General features: G+C 46.7%; 1 long non-coding RNA gene across 2 annotated transcripts in view; it reads left to right on the forward strand.

The window, feature by feature from the left end:
* The window catches only part of LOC138504385 (uncharacterized), a 597,102-nt gene that overhangs the window by 133,002 nt on the left and 447,044 nt on the right, over positions 1 to 17,056 (forward strand). The gene's annotated exons all lie outside the window — the stretch shown is intronic.

The raw sequence follows: 17,056 nt of genomic DNA on the forward strand, positions 1-17,056 counted from the left end.
CTTTTCTCAGAGAGGCTATTGAACGCAACTTCTAAATGCAATTGGGAACACTTCTAGATGCAATTGGGTACACTTCTAAATTCAACTTTTCTCAGAGAGGCTATTGGGTGCAGCTTCTAAATGCAGTTGGGTACACTTCTAAATTGAACTTTTCTCAGAGAGGCTAATGTTCACAACTTCAAAATGCGGTTGGGTACACTTCTAAATGCAATTGGGTACACTTCTAAATTCAACTTTCTCAGAGAGGCTATTGGGCGCAACTTCTAAAGGCAATTGGGTACACTTCTAAATTCAACTTTTCTCAGAGAGGCTATTGGGCGCAACTTTTCAATGCAATTGGGAACACTTTTAGATGCAATTGGGTACACTTCTAAATTCAACTTTTCTCAGAGCGGCTATTGGGTGCAGCTTCTAAATGCAATTGGGAACACTTCTAGATGCAATTGGGTACACTTCTAAATTCAACTTTTCTCAGAGAGGCTATTGGGCGCAACTTCTAAATGCAATTGGGAACACTTCTAGATGCAATTGGGTACACTTCTGAATTCAACTTTTCTCAGAGAGGCTATTGGGCGCAACTTCTAAATGCAATTGGGAACACTTCTAGATGCAATTGGGTACACTTCTAAATTCAACTTTTCTCAGAGAGGCTATTGGTCACAACTTGAAAGTGCGGTTGGGTACACTTCTAAATGCAATTGGATACACTTCTAGATGCAACTGGGTACACTTCTAAATTCAACTTTCTCAGAGAGGCTATTGGGCGCAACTTCTAAATGCAATTGGGTACACTTCTAAATGCAATTGGGTACACTTCTGAATTCAACTTTTCTCAGCGAGGCTATTGGGTGCAGCTTCTAAATGCAGTTGGGTACACTTCTAAGTTCAACTTTTCTCAGAGAGGCTATTGGTCACAACTTGAAAATGCGGTTGGGTACACTTCTAAATGCAATTGGGTACACTTCTAAATTCAACTTTCTCAGAGAGGCTATTGGGCGCAACTTCTAAATGCAATTGGGTACACTTCTAAATTCAACTTTCTCAGAGAGGCTATTGGGCGCAACTTCTAAATGCAATTGGGTACACTTCTAAATTCAACTTTTCTCAGAGAGGCTATTGGGCGCAACTTTTAAATGCAATTGGGAACACTTTTAGATGCAATTGGGTACACTTCACAATTCAACTTTTCTCAGAGAGGCTATTGGGTGCAGCTTCTAAATGCAATTGGGAACACTTCTAGATGCAATTGGGTACACTTCTAAATTCAACTTTTCTCAGAGGCTATTGGGCGCAACTTCTAAATGCAATTGGGAACACTTCTAGATGCAATTGAGTACACTTCTAAATTCAACTTTCTCAGAGAGGCTATTGGGCGCAACTTCTAAATGCAATTGAGTACACTTCTAAATTCAACTTTTCTCAGAGGCTATTGGGCGCAACTTCTAAATGCAATTGGGAACACTTCTAGATGCAATTGAGTACACTTCTAAATTCAACTTTTCTCAGAGAGGCTATTGGTCACAACTTGAAAATGCAGTTGGGTACACTTCTAAATGCAATTGGGTACACTTCTAAATTCAACTTTCTCAGAGAGGCTATTGGGCGCAACTTCTAAATGCAATTGGGTACACTTCTAGATGCAATTGGGTACACTTCTAAATTCAACTTTTCTCAGAGAGGCTATTGGGCGCAACTTTTAAATGCAATTGGGAACACTTCTAGATGCAATTGGGTATACTTCTAAATGCAACTTTATTCAGAGAGGCTATTCGGCGCAACTTTTAAATGCAATTAGATACACTTCTATTTCAACTTTTCTCAGAGAGGCTACTGGGCGCAACCTCTAAGTGCAATTGGGAACACTTATAGATGCAATTGGGTACACTTCTAAATTCAACTTTTCTCAGAGAGGCTATTGGGTGCAGCTTCTAAATGCAATTGGGAACACTTCTGGATGCAATTGGGTACACTTCTAAATTCAACTTTTCTCAGAGAGGCTATTGAACGCAACTTCTAAATGCAATTGGGAACACTTCTAGATGCAATTGGGTACACTTCTAAATTCAACTTTTCTCAGAGAGGCTATTGGGTGCAGCTTCTAAATGCAGTTGGGTACACTTCTAAATTGAACTTTTCTCAGAGAGGCTAATGGTCACAACTTCAAAATGCGGTTGGGTACACTTCTAAATGCAATTGGGTACACTTCTAAATTCAACTTTCTCAGAGAGGCTATTGGGCGCAACTTCTAAAGGCAATTGGGTACACTTCTAAATTCAACTTTTCTCAGAGAGGCTATTGGGCGCAACTTTTCAATGCAATTGGGAACACTTTTAGATGCAATTGGGTACACTTCTAAATTCAACTTTTCTCAGAGAGGCTATTGGGTGCAGCTTCTAAATGCAATTGGGAAAACTTCTAGATGCAATTGGGTACACTTCTAAATTCAACTTTTCTCAGAGAGGCTATTGGGCGCAACTTCTAAATGCAATTGGGAACACTTCTAGATGCAATTGGGTACACTTCTGAATTCAACTTTTCTCAGAGAGGCTATTGGGCGCAACTTCTAAATGCAATTGGGAACACTTCTAGATGCAATTGGGTACACTTCTAAATTCAACTTTTCTCAGAGAGGCTATTGGTCACAACTTGAAAGTGCGGTTGGGTACACTTCTAAATGCAATTGGATACACTTCTAGATGCAACTGGGTACACTTCTAAATTCAACTTTCTCAGAGAGGCTATTGGGCGCAACTTCTAAATGCAATTGGGTACACTTCTAAATGCAATTGGGTACACTTCTAAATTCAACTTTTCTCAGCGAGGCTATTGGGTGCAGCTTCTAAATGCAGTTGGGTACACTTCTAAGTTCAACTTTTCTCAGAGAGGCTATTGGTCACAACTTGAAAATGCGGTTGGGTACACTTCTAAATGCAATTGGGTACACTTCTAAATTCAACTTTCTCAGAGAGGCTATTGGGCGCAACTTCTAAATGCAATTGGGTACACTTCTAAATTCAACTTTCTCAGAGAGGCTATTGGGCGCAACTTCTAAATGCAATTGGGTACACTGCTAAATTCAACTTTTCTCAGAGAGGCTATTGGGCGCAACTTTTAAATGCAATTGGGAACACTTTTAGATGCAATTGGGTACACTTCACAATTCAACTTTTCTCAGAGAGGCTATTGGGTGCAGCTTCTAAATGCAATTGGGAACACTTCTAGATGCAATTGGGTACACTTCTAAATTCAACTTTTCTCAGAGGCTATTGGGCGCAACTTCTAAATGCAATTGGGAACACTTCTAGATGCAATTGAGTACACTTCTAAATTCAACTTTTCTCAGAGAGGCTGTTGGGCGCAACTTCTAAATGCAATTGGGAACACTTCTAAATTCAACTTTTCTCAGAGAGGCTATTGGGTGCAGCTTCTAAATGCAATTGGGAACACTTCTAGATGCAATTGGGTACACTTCTAAATTCAACTTTTCTCAGAGAGGCTATTGGGCGCAACTTCTAAATGCAATTGGGAACACTTCTAGATGCAATTGAGTACACTTCTAAATTCAACTTTCTCAGAGAGGCTATTGGGCGCAACTTCTAAATGCAATTGGGTACACTTCTAAATTCAACTTTTCTCAGAGGCTATTGGGCGCAACTTCTAAATGCAATTGGGAACACTTCTAGATGCAATTGAGTACACTTCTAAATTCAACTTTTCTCAGAGAGGCTGTTGGGCGCAACTTCTAAATGCAATTGGGAACACTTCTAGATGCAATTGGATACACTTCTAAATTCAACTTTTCTCAGAGAGGCTATTGGTCACAACTTGAAAATGCGGTTGGGTACACTTCTAAATTCAACTTTTCTCAGAGAGGCTATTGGGTGCAGCTTCTAAATGCAATTGGGAACACTTCTAGATGCAATTGGGTACACTTCTAAATTCAGCTTTTCTCAGAGAGGCTATTGGTCATAACTTGAAAATGCGGTTGGGTACACTTCTAAATTCAACTTTTCTCAGAGAGGCTATTGGGTGCAGCTTCTAAATGCAATTGGGAACACTTCTAGATGCAATTGGGTACACTTCTAAATTCAACTTTTCTCAGAGAGGCTATTGGGTGCAGCTTCTAAATGCAATTGGGAACACTTCTAGATGCAATTGGGTACACTTCTAAATTCAACTTTTCTCAGAGAGGCTATTGGTCACAACTTGAAAATGCAATTGGGAACACTTCTAAATGCAATTGGGAACACTTCTAAATTCAACTTTTCTCAGAGAGGCTATTGTGCGCAACTTTTAAATGCAATTGGGAACACTTCTAGATGCAATTGGGTACACTTCTAAATTCAACTTTTCTCAGAGAGGCTATTGGTCACAACTTGAAAATGCAGTTGGGTACACTTCTAGATGCAATTGGGTACACTTCTAAATGCAACTTTTTTCAGAGAGGCTATTCGGCGCAACTTTTAAATGCAATTAGGTACACTTCTATTTCAACTTTTCTCAGAGAGGCTATTGGGCGCAACCTCTAAGTGCAATTGGGAACACTTCTAAATTCAACTTTTCTCAGAGAGGCTATTGGGTGCAGCTTCTAAATGCAGTTGGGTACACTTCTAAATTCAACTTTTCTCAGAGAGGCTATTGGTCACAACTTGAAAATGCGGTTGGGTACACTTCTAAATGCAATTGGGTACACTTCTAAATTCAACTTTCTCAGAGAGGCTATTGGGCGCAACTTCTAAATGCAATTGGGTACACTTCTAAATTCAACTTTTCTCAGAGAGGCTATTGGGCGCAACTTTTAAATGCAATTCGGAACACTTTTAGATGCAATTGGGTACACTTCTAAATTCAACTTTTCTCAGAGAGGCTATTGGGTGCAGCTTCTAAATGCAATTGGGAACACTTCTAGATGCAATTGGGTACACTTCTAAATTCAACTTTTCTCAGAGAGGCTATTGGGCGCAACTTCTAAATGCAATTGGGAACACTTCTAGATGCAATTGGGTACACTTCTAAATTCAACTTTCTCAGAGAGGCTATTGGGCGCAACTTCTAAATGCAACTGGGTACACTTCTAAATGCAATTGGGTACACTTCTAAATGCAATTGGGTACACTTCTAAATTCAACTTTTCTCAGCAAGGCTATTGGGTGCAGCTTCTAAATGCAGTTGGGTACACTTCTAAATTCAACTTTTCTCAGAGAGGCTATTGGTCACAACTTGAAAATGCAGTTGGGTACACTTCTAAATGCAATTGGGTACACTTCTAAATTCAACTTTCTCAGAGAGGCTATTGGGCGCAACTTCTAAATGCAATTGGGTACACTTCTAGATGCAATTGGGTACACTTCTAAATTCAACTTTTCTCAGAGAGGCTATTGGGCGCAACTTTTAAATGCAATTGGGAACACTTTTAGATGCAATTGGGTACACTTCTAAATTCAACTTTTGTCAGAGAGGCTATTGGGTGCAGCTTCTAAATGCAATCGGGAACACTTCTAGATGCAATTGGGTACATTTCTAAATTCAACTTTTCTCAGAGAGGCTATTGGGCGCAACTTCTAAATGCAATTGGGAACACTTCTAAATTCAACTTTTCTCAGAGAGGCTATTGGTCACAACTTGAAAATGCGGTTGGGTACACTTCTAAATGCAATTGGATACACTTCTAGATGCAATTGGGTACACTTCTAAATTCAACTTTCTCAGAGAGGCTATTGGGCGCAACTTCTAAATGCAATTGGGTACACTTCTAAATGCAATTGGGTACACTTCTAAATGCAATTGGGTACACCTCTAAATTCAACTTTTCTCACCGAGGCTATTGGGTGCAGCTTCTAAATGCAGTTGGGTAAACTTCTAAATTCAACTTTTCTCAGAGAGGCTATTGGTCACAACTTGAAAATGCGGTTGGGTACACTTCTAAATTCAACTTTTCTCAGAGAGGCTATTGGGCGCAACTTTTAAATGCAATTGGGAACACTTCTAGATGCAATTGAGTACACTTCTAAATTCAACTTTTCTCAGAGAGGCTATTGGTCACAACTTGAAAATGCGGTTGGGTACACTTCTAAATGCAATTGGGTACACTTCTAAATTCAACTTTCTCAGAGAGGCTATTGGGCGCAACTTCTAAATGCAATTGGGTACACTTCTAAATTCAACTTTTCTCAGAGAGGCTATTGGTCAGAACTTGAAAATGCGGTTGGGTACACTGCTAAATACAATTGGGTACACTTCTAAATGCAACTTTTTTCAGAGAGGCTATTCGGCGCAACTTCTAAATGCAATTGGGAACACTTCTAGATGCAATTGGGTACACTTCTAAATTCAACTTTTCTCAGAGAGGCTATCGGGCGCAACTTCTAAATGCAATTGGGAACACTTCTAGATGCAATTGGGTACACTTCTAAATTCAACTTTTCTCAGAGAGGCTATTGGTCACAACTTGAAAATGCGGTTGGGTACACTTCTAAATTCAACTTTTCTCAGAGAGGCTATTGGTCACAACTTGAAAATGTGGTTGGGTACACTTCTAAATGCAATTGGATACACTTCTAGATGCAATTGGGTACACTTCTAAATTCAACTTTCTCAGAGAGGCTATTGGGTGCAACTTCTAAATGCAATTGGGTACACTTCTAAATGCAATTGGGTACATATAGAATCAGGAGCAAAGTGAGGCACTGGAGAAGGCCGCGAGTCGGTAGACTCAGCACAATAGGCCGGATGGCCAATCAGAGAATGGTGGGCAGGTCGGGAGGCGGGCTGAAGGGAAACCAGGAAGCGGAGAGCGTTCGCGGGCTGCGGGAGGGACACGGACCGAGGGATGGATTCGGGGGGAGAGCAGTCTGGGCTCACACAAATGCCCGAAAAGGCTAACAACTGGGGGGCACTCACCGGATAGAATCAGGAGCAAAGTGAGGCACTGGAGAAGGCCGCGAGTCGGTAGACTCAGCACAATAGGCCGGATGGCCAATCAGAGAATGGTGGGCAGGTCGGGAGGCGGGCTGAAGGGAAACCAGGAAGCGGAGAGCGTTCGATGGCTGCGGGAGGGACACGGACCGAGTGAGGAGGGATGGATTCGGGGGGAGAGCAGTCTGGGCTCACACAAATGCATGAAGAGGCTAACAACTGGGGGGGACACACCGGATAGAATCAGGAGCAAAGTGAGGCACTGGAGAAGGCCGCGAGTCGGTAGACTCAGCACAATAGGCCGAATGGCCAATCAGAGAATGGTGGGCAGGTCAGGAGGCGGGCTGAAGGGAAACCAGGAAGCGGCGAGCGTTCGCGGGCTGCGGGAGGGACACGGACCGAGGGAGGAGGGATGGATTCAGGGGGAGAGCAGTCTGGGCTCACACAAATGCCCGAAAAGGCTAACAACTGGGGGGCACTCACCGGATAGAATCAGGAGCAAAGTGAGGTACTGGAGAAGGCCGCGAGTCGGTAGACTCAGCACAATAGGCCGGATGGCCAATCAGAGAATGGTGGGCAGGTCGGGAGGCGGGCTGAAGGGAAACCAGGAAGCGGGGAGCGTTCGCGGGCTGCGGGAGGGACACGGACCGAGGGAGGAGGGATGGATTCGGGAGGAGAGCAGTCTGGGCTCACACAAATGCATGAAAAGGCTAACAACTGGGGGGCACACACCGGATAGAATCAGGAGCAAAGTGACGCACTGGAGAAGGCCGCAAGTCGGTAGACTCAGCACAATAGGCCGGATGGCCAATCAGAGAATGGTGGGCAGGTCGGGAGGCGGGCTGAAGGGAAACCAGGAAGCGGGGAGCATTCGCAGGCTGCGGGAGGGACACGGACCGAGGGAGGAGGGATGGATTCGGGGGGAGAGCAGTCTGGGCTCACACAAATGCATGAAAAGGCTAACAACTGGGGGGCACACACCGGATAGAATCAGGAGCAAAGTGACGCACTGGAGAAGGCCGCGAGTCGGTAGACTCAGCACAATAGGCCGGATGGCCAATCAGAGAATGGTGGGCAGGTCGAGAGGCGGGCTGAAGGGAAACCAGGAAGCGGGGAGCGTTCGCGGGCTGCGGGAGGGACACAGAGCGAGGGAGGAGGGATGGATTCAGGGTGAGAGCAGTCTGGGCTCACACAAATGCCCGAAAGGCTAACAACTGGGGGGCACTCACCGGATAGAATCAGGAGCAAAGTGAGGCACTGGAGAAGGCCGCGAGTCGGTAGACTCAGCACAATAGGCCGGATGGCCAATCAGAGAATGGTGGGCAGGTCGGGAGGCAGGCTGAAGGGAAACCAGGAAGCGGGGAGCGTTCGCGGGCTGCGGGAGGGACACGGACCGAGGGAGGAGGGATGGATTCGGGGGGAGAGCAGTCTGGGCTCACACAAATGCCCAAAAAGGCTAACAACTGGGGGGCACTCACCGGATAGAATCAGGAGCAAAGTGATGTGATGGAAGACAAGTGTCCAAAATGGCTGCGCATTGACTCCATATTATTCTGGCTCTCATTTTTACACAAGCATTACAGTAACATAACCATTTTTAGCTAATTAATTCTACCCATCCAAGAGATAGTTAGGGGGTCCCATCTAGATATTTCAGTTTTCATTTATTTCAGAAAAGGGGGATCATTAGCTCCATATAACTCAGCTAGAGTAGGTGTTATACATACCCCTAGCAATTCCATTCCTGCTTGAGCCCACCCAAATTGTGTCTGCGACCTTAGCACCTGAGATTCCGAAGGATGTAGGGATAAATTTAGGATTCCCGATATGGATTAATTTGTTTTTAAACCCGCTACCTTTCCAAACTTCGTGAATTCTCTGGTCGCAGCTTGCAGGGTATTTATGGGATCAGAAGCCAGCAGGAGCATATCATCTGCCTAAGCCATGATTTTATGTGGGATTCCCCCAAAGTCAATTCTGCGGATTGCATCTGTCTGTCTGACTCTGGCAAGCAATGTTTCTAAATGAAGATCGTGCAATAATGAAGAGAGAGGGCAACCTTGCTGGGTCCCCCGGCTGAAGGGAAATAGGAGGGGATAACTGACCATTTATCAATAATTTCACGATTGGTTGTTTGTAATTGGCCTTGATTTAATCAATACGTTTAGGACCAAATCCCATCTTTGCCAGAGTGAGAAAGCAAAATTACCATTCAACTTGATGAAAAGCTTTCTCTGCGTCCATGGAAGGCAAAACTGCTGGGATCTTATTCTTCTCTATTTTCTCCAAAATATGGCACGTTCTGCTTATGTTATTGTGTGTCTGTTGCTGTTTAATAAAGCTGGATTGGTCCAGATATATTAATAATGAGAGAAGATCCTCCAGCCTATTGGCTAACACTTTGGTATAGAATTTCGCATCTAAATGTATTAATGCAATTGGGCAATAAGATCCGCAACTGCACGGGTCTTTCCCTAGTTTCGGGAATAGCACTATTTTCGCCTCCTCCATTGTAGGGGGTAATCATGCCAGAGTGTGCAAATTAATTATACAACTGGGTCAATCTATGAGCCAATTCATTTCAGTAGGTTTTATAAAACAATGGCAGAAATCCATCTGGACCAGGAGACTTATTTAAGTGGATATCCCTGATAACCCTGAGAACTTCCTCTTGAGTAATATCCAGCTCAAGCTGCTGTGCATCGGACAACATTACAGCCAGAAAAGCAACCATCTGAAGATAATCTAGTTGAGAGTCTGGGTCTGGAAGCTCAGACTGATAAAGATCAGAGTAAAAGGAGTGGAACTGAGCAATAATGTGCAGTGTTTCAGTGATTGCGTCCCCGGTAGGGAGGCGAATTTGCTGTATAACATGAGATGCTGCGCACTGGCATAGTTGACTAGCGAGTAATCGATCCGCCTTATTAGCTTTGATATAATATTTGTGTTTATGGAAAAGCAGGGATTTCCCACCTTTCTGGTATATTGTACCCAATACATTTTTTTCTCTGTGAATTTAATCACGAATTAATCTGCACTGTAGCAATTTTTATTTTACATAGCAGGAATATTTTAAAAACATCACAATTTGATAAAACTCATCCTATTAAATCATGCAAAAAAAAATGTATTGGGTACAATAAAATCCTTTATACGCCTTTTTTGAAAATTGTTTCCTCTGGATTTCCTTTCTGAGATGAATTATTACGGTAATACCCTAATCTAGAGTGTGGGGTCTCCTGTGCCTTTCAGTGACAGTTGGAAAAGATTAAGCCTGCCTGCTGCCGCCCTAAATACTTTTTGTGTAGACATACCAGTATTTGTCTCTAAACGTTTCATCACCATTCTGAGTTCTGATTCCAATTCCATTTCAAGAGCCACTTTCTGTTTGTGTCTTGCAGCATCCTCTGCAATCAAGGTACTGCGCATGATTGCCTTAAAGGCATCCCATAATACATTAAGGGGGATCTCCTGTGTCTGGTTTTTCTCAAAATACTCTTTAATGTGCTGTGTAACTTTACCCCTAATGAAGTGAACTTGAAGTCGTTCGGAAGGGAATCTCCATGCCCATATTTGTTGATTTTCTTTAGGTACTTGTAGGTCAATGGTAATTGATGCCTGGTCCGATACTGTAATCACATGGGTCTCCATCTGCATGACATTACCCACTAGCGAAACTGAGACCCAAGCTTAATCGATGCATGAAAACGAACAGTGTAATGCAAATAGAATGTGTAACCTTTATCCCTCCCCCTAAGGGACACATCTCCCAATGAGTCGTTGAAATGTTTGTTTTAAGTTTACAGATGGCGGCATACCGTGTTGTTATACTTCAATCCCTAGCTGGGTCCCACACCAAATTGAAATCCCCCAAGAGCAATATCCGACCACGCATAAAGGATTCCAAATGGCCCAAAATCGTTTTCAAAAAGCCTTCCTGGCCTATCTTGGGGCATTGCTACCGTCTGAGTGATAGAGCCCAGCTCCAGGACTGTGAAGATATGTCTGCCATCTTTATGGCTTTTGGTGTGCATAACCTTGACCTGGGTGCCCGCCCTGATTGATATGAGTACTCCTGCTACCCCCCCCCCTCCCCCTCCAGGCATTTGGTTGTAAAATATTAGGGTACTTTCGCAAGTGATGCTTTTGTTTATACAACTGATGTATATGAGTTTCTTGAAGCGCCACCAAATCCGGTTGGTAACGCCTCGAAAGGGCTTCTAATTTCCTGCGTTTTAGATGGTTATTAATCCCTCTAAAGTTCATCGATAAAAACTTGAATTTCCTATTATATATATATCCATATACCCTTGTGGCTGCTGAACCTGCTACATTCGTACTTAAACATTTTAAACCAAGCCATGCACAGCAGATTCCCCTCTGTCCTCCCCTCCCGACTTGTCACCTCCCACCTCCCTCCTTCCCCCATTTCCTCCCTCAAAAGGCCCCTGGGGTGAACCACAGTACCTACTGTATCCCAGGGAACTAGCCTCCGGCTGTGAGACACCGACTAACCCAGGGCAAAAAGGTGTGGGGTATCCTAGCACTCTCATCCGTAACCCAAACGGATGTATTCCAAGATGTTACACTCAGTTCCTTGTGAATTGTATTGTACCTTCAGCATATCTTAACCATGTCGAAGGCTATGACCTTACATTATCCATTATGTAGACGTTTGCAAAGTTGGACCTCTAAGATGGGGCCGCCATTCTTCTTTTTTCAGATCCTTGTGTTTCAATCTTCAGCGCTCCTGAAAGGTCCATTACCCTCTCTTGGACTGTCTGAATTGTCTAATGGGATGAAGCGATGTGACCTCAGCCCTTTCTGCTGACCCAGTGGTTTCCTCCTCCTCTATTTGGAGCACTGCCATACCCGACTCTCTTGAGGTGGCTCTATGTTCTTTGCCTTCCAAAGAGAAAACCAGCCCGAAAGGAAAGGGCCATCTACAATGGATACCTCGTGTTTGAAGGGCTTTGACCACTACCTGCATGTCTCTCCATTTTTGTAGAGTCACCAATGAAAGGTCTTGATAATGCTGAATTTCTGTCCCATTATACTTTATCGGAGCAGCAGTTCTAGCTGCCCGGATTATCTGCTCCTTTTGTGAGCATAATGCACATGCCACCAACCCATCTTGAGGGCGAGCTCCTGGTTCTAACCTCTTCGGTCCCGTCCTATGGACCTGGTCTAACGGAATGCTAATGTCCCACTCAGCTGCCATCAGGTCCAAAAGAGTCTGTGTAATAGCCACTCTTAAGTCTGAGTCAGTGATCATTTCCAGAAGATTTTTTAATGCGGATGTTGGAACGCCTAGATCGATTATCTAAATCTTCATATTGAATTTCTAAATTGTGTGTCAACCTTTCTAGTTCTTCCATGGCAACATCCACTTGTCTACTATCGTTAACCAGCACCTGGATTGCACGCTAATAAGTGGCAATGCGCTCTCCCAGACAAGACATTTCTTTACCAACATTTGCGAGTGAGTGCCTGATTTCCTAAGTAAATGTGGTGAACTGCGACTGGAAAGATGTCGCAGATTTGTATTGGAAGTCTTGAAAACTCTTAGCGAAGTCATCTTTGGAAGGAGCCATTTCAGTCTTTTTTATGCAATGCCAATGAAGGTTGCTGGTCAGACGGAGTAGAAGGTGTGAGTGTATCGCAGTCCCTTGCCCACATTTTTTCCACTGAGCTGGGACGGTCTTTGGTGGGGCTGCGTCTGCCCAATTGGGATCTGTTTCTTCTGGCCTCTTAGCATGTGGCTCGAGTCTTGGGTCAAATCAATGTTACCAGGAGCGAGGAGCCTGTCTGTCATTGCACTGATATATGGATTGATGGGCTGTTTGCCCTTTCCACCTACTGTGCCCAAGCAATGTACACCAGTGTTCTTGATAGCCCGATTCTTTAGAGTATGTCTAGCCCCCGACCTCAACCAAGTGCCTTGTGGAAAATGTAATTGCTAGCTGCTGAAGAAGGATTGTTGGCATTGAGCACTCTTGGTCAACACGGTGACATTGGGTAATAAGACTAAAATCCTCCACACCGTGGGTGAGACTGCAAGCCAGAAACCCCTGTGTTTGGAGGCACTAGAAACTTTACGACGCTGAATTAGGAAGATATCACTTTAACTCATAGCGCCTTCCACCCGCATTCAGTTATGAACGTCACCCTGTGACTTATAGAGTGTTTTACTTCCTTCTCACGTAGCTCTTATAAGATATGTTACATGCAAGCTTTTACTGCCAACTTCAATCGAGGGGTTCTGTCCAACCAAAGGAGTCTTACCGCACTACAGCTGTGATAATGGGACTACCCCTCCAGACCACTCCAGAACTCAGCATACCATGGCAGTGTCCCTGAACCTCCAGCGGGCTGCCCTGTAGTAAGATCGCCATGGGGCAGCCCTCCACCATTTTATGGCAACCCAGCGGGAGTTGCCAGCCAGCTCCAAGGGTGTTGTTGGGGGGCGGTCCTGAGCCCCCACTGCGTGCCCGCAAGCCCCCACCCAAAAGGACACACACGCACACAGCCTTTCGGTTCGGGCTTCCTGGTCGCTCTGCTCGCGGCCGTGAACGCCCCTTTATTTATAATCTAGGCAGCGGCGTGCAACGTCATGCCGCCGCGTAAGCCTGTCATTACAGGCAGCGCCACACTCCTCCTTTTTCGGGAGGAACCACAACAACTTCACTTTTAACTATCATAACTTTTAACACACAGCTACACTACAAACCACCACTGCACACCCAACACCCCTTTATTGTCAACCACCCGGATCCCTTCATCACAGTTTACTGGCTAAGTGTCCAAGAACATACTCGCTGAGGTAAGCAGGTTTCCCTCGCCCAGCCCTCTGGGGGTACCTCCTGCCTACCTCCGGCCCGTGATGTCCCTCAGCCGCGGCTCCCCGGATTGGGGAGTCTGGGACATCCTCCCGGAGATCTCCATCATCGGGGTCCTCTGGTGGGTCAGGTTCAGGCGGAGTTTCAGTCCGTGGATCACCCAGTTTCTTGAAGAAGCTCACATTCCGGGTGACGGCAGATCGCCCATCCAAGGCCGTCACCATGGATCCCTTGACCGCCACAACATCCAAGGGCTCGGGTTCATAGGGGAGTGAGAGTTTCCCATGGGGGTGTCGGTTGCGGATTAGAACTTCGTCTCCCAGCTCAAGCCGTTGAGGCCGGAGACCCTTTCGCAGGTTTTCTTGGTCAATTCTCACTCGCCTTTCCATTTCAACCCGCTGGTTATCAATTACTCCAGGCTCTTTCTCCACCACCTCGGGTAGCAGGCCCCGGGGGCATCTCTTGAACAGCGCTTCTGCGGGAGCCACTCCAGTTGAGGCATGCGGGGTGGTGCGATACACCCGCAGGAATTGGTACAGGGCCCGTTGTAGGGGCTGACCCTGTCCCTGGGCGATTCGGAATGTCTTGTTAAGAGTCCGCATGAGTCTCTCCGCATCGCCATTGGCTCGGGGCCACAGTGGTGACACCTTCCTGTGCTGCACCCCGCAGCTCTCCATGAGCTCGGAGAACCGCTCACTTTGGAAAGGAGCCCCATTGCCTGAGCACAGAGTGTGGGGAAACCCGTGGGCTGCAAAGATCTTCTCCACCGCCACCACCACATGCTCAAACGCCACGGATTCGACGAACTCCACCTCTGGATATCTAGAGTACTCATCGACAATTGCCAGGAAGTGGGTGCCCACCGACGTCGATCCAAAGTCCGCCTGGACGACCTCCCAAGGCCGTGTGCCTCGGGGCATCGCTTCTATTGCTGGCTCCCGTTGCAGAGGAGAGGCTGCCTGACACCACACGCATGCCGCTACAAAGTCATCAACCTTCAGGAAACCAGACCTTCAACCGGAGCCGCACCTTGGTCTTGGCTGCGCCTTGATGTCCATGGTGGGCCAAGGTGATGACCTCCTTCACTTTTGACAGGGGGACGACAATCCGGTCACCCCGGAGCAGCAGGCCCGACTCCGAAAACGACAACTCGTCCTTCACTTTCCACAGCTGTTCAAGTGTTGTTCTGGCCTCTTGTGTCCGCCCGGCCACAGCCTCGAGGACGGACTTCCAGGAGCAGTGTTGCATCGAGTGCCTCAGTATTTGAAAGCATTCGTCTTGGGCCGCCGCGGCCTCCAGCTCCGCCAGTGGCATCGCGTTTGGTGTGGCCGCCTCCACCACCATCCGTACATGGCTGTCAGCCTCTTCTTTGCAAATATCATGCCCCTCTCCCCCGCACACCGCCGGGTGGCGGGAGAGGTAGTCCGCCGCATTGTTGGCCCCGGGCCTGTATACCAAGGTAACGGAGTACTCAAGGAGGGCGAGCTTCCACCTCTCAATCTTGGCCGGGACCTTTGACGATGACCCAGCCAGGATTGGAAGCAACGGTTTGTGATCGGTTACCACCGTCACCGGACGACCCAAGACATAGAGTCGAAAATGTCTGCAGCCCCACAGCACCGCAAGGGCCTCCCGCTCGATCTGGGAGTACCTCTGCTCAGTCTCTGAGAGTGCCTTGCTGGAATATGCCACGGGGCGAACTCCCCCGTTGCGATCCACCTGAGTTAGCACGGCCCCCAGGCCAAAAGAGCTTGCATCAACAACGATCTCTGATTCCAGGGCGGGGTCGAAGAATGCCATTGTGTCTTCTGTCGTGAGGGCAGCTTTAATGTCCTCAAAAGCGGCCTGCTCAAGTGGGCCCCAGTGCCATGTTGACTCCTTCTTCGTCAGGGCCCGGAGTGGTTCCAATCTTGAGGCGAGGTTTTGGATGAAACGCCCACAGTAGGTCACCATCCCCAGAAAACTCCTCACATCAGACACCGATTCGGGAGGTTGTGCCGATTTGATGTCCTGGACCTTTCTTGGATCGGGCGATACCCCTCCCTCCTTGAACACAAAACCGAAGAATTCAATGGAGGTGCGCATTAACTCGCATTTTTCCTTATGAAGGGTAAGGCCCAGTGACTGGAGCCGTTCCAGGGTCTTTCCCAGCCTCCTCATATGGGCCACCTCTGTTTTCGCGAACACCAGAATGTCATCGCTGATGTTGAGGACGCCCTCAAGGTCTGCCAGGGCACCCCAAATGATGTTCTGGAACACCTCGGCGGCAGATGACACTCCAAAACTCAACCTCTTATATCGGTACAATCCCTGGTGGGTGGTAAACGTTGTTATGTACCTGGACTCGGGGTGGAGAACGACCTGGTGGTAACCTGCTCGGAGATCCAGTTTCGAAAAGAACCGAGCCCCTTGTACTTCAGCAATTATGTCGTCGATCGTGGGTGTGAGATGCCGCTCCCTCTTTATTGCCTTGTTAGGGAGCCTCATTTCGACACAGATGCGGACAGAATCAGGTTGCTTAGGTTTTCTGGCCACCACGATCGGAGACACCCAAGGGGTCGGGCCCTCCACCTTTTCGATGATGTTCAGGTTTACCAAACTGTCCAGCTCCTTCTCCACCTGCTCCCTTAGATGAAACGGTACCCTACGGTGTTTCAGGGCAATAGGTTGGACCGACTCATCAATGTGAAGCCGAACCGGTTCACCGGTCATCTTTCCGATCCCACTGAAGAGTGCTGCGTACTTGTCTAGGAGATCATTGATGTCTTCCATGTAGACTTAATAGGCGAAACTGACAATCCCCAGAGCCTCGGCAGCGGCACAGCTGAGCAGGGTGTTGTCACTCACAGGAGTTACATAGAAGCGAGCCTTGATCTGTGAGCCGTCATGTTCAACACTGGCTATAAAGGCACCATCCAGTGGTATCAGTTCCAGCCCTCCAAACGCAAATATGCGAGCCTTCGGTGTGTCCAGACCTGGGAGGGGTTCAAGCGTGTCATAATGTCCTCTGGCCATTACATTGACGGAGGCCCCCGTATCCACGAGCACCGGACGGGGGAGTGGTTGACCTCCACCACACATCTGGGCTGCCTCCGGCTCTTTCTTTTCAGGATTTCCACGCTCGAGACGAAAAAGATGTTCTCCTCGTCCTCCTCCTCGGCACCCTCTACCTGGGGATCCACTTCGCCCTGATCTACCTGGGCCACATTTGGCGGCGGGTTCTGGCGTGGATACCACGTCCGTGCCTGGCCTCTCGGCACCATCACCGGCAGCGCTGCACAGCATACCCTTGAAAAGTGATC

The sequence above is a fragment of the Ambystoma mexicanum genome, chromosome 11 (assembly GCF_040938575.1).
Source record: "Ambystoma mexicanum isolate Mex_15411 chromosome 11, UKY_AmexF1_1, whole genome shotgun sequence".
NCBI lineage: Eukaryota > Metazoa > Chordata > Amphibia > Caudata > Ambystomatidae > Ambystoma > Ambystoma mexicanum.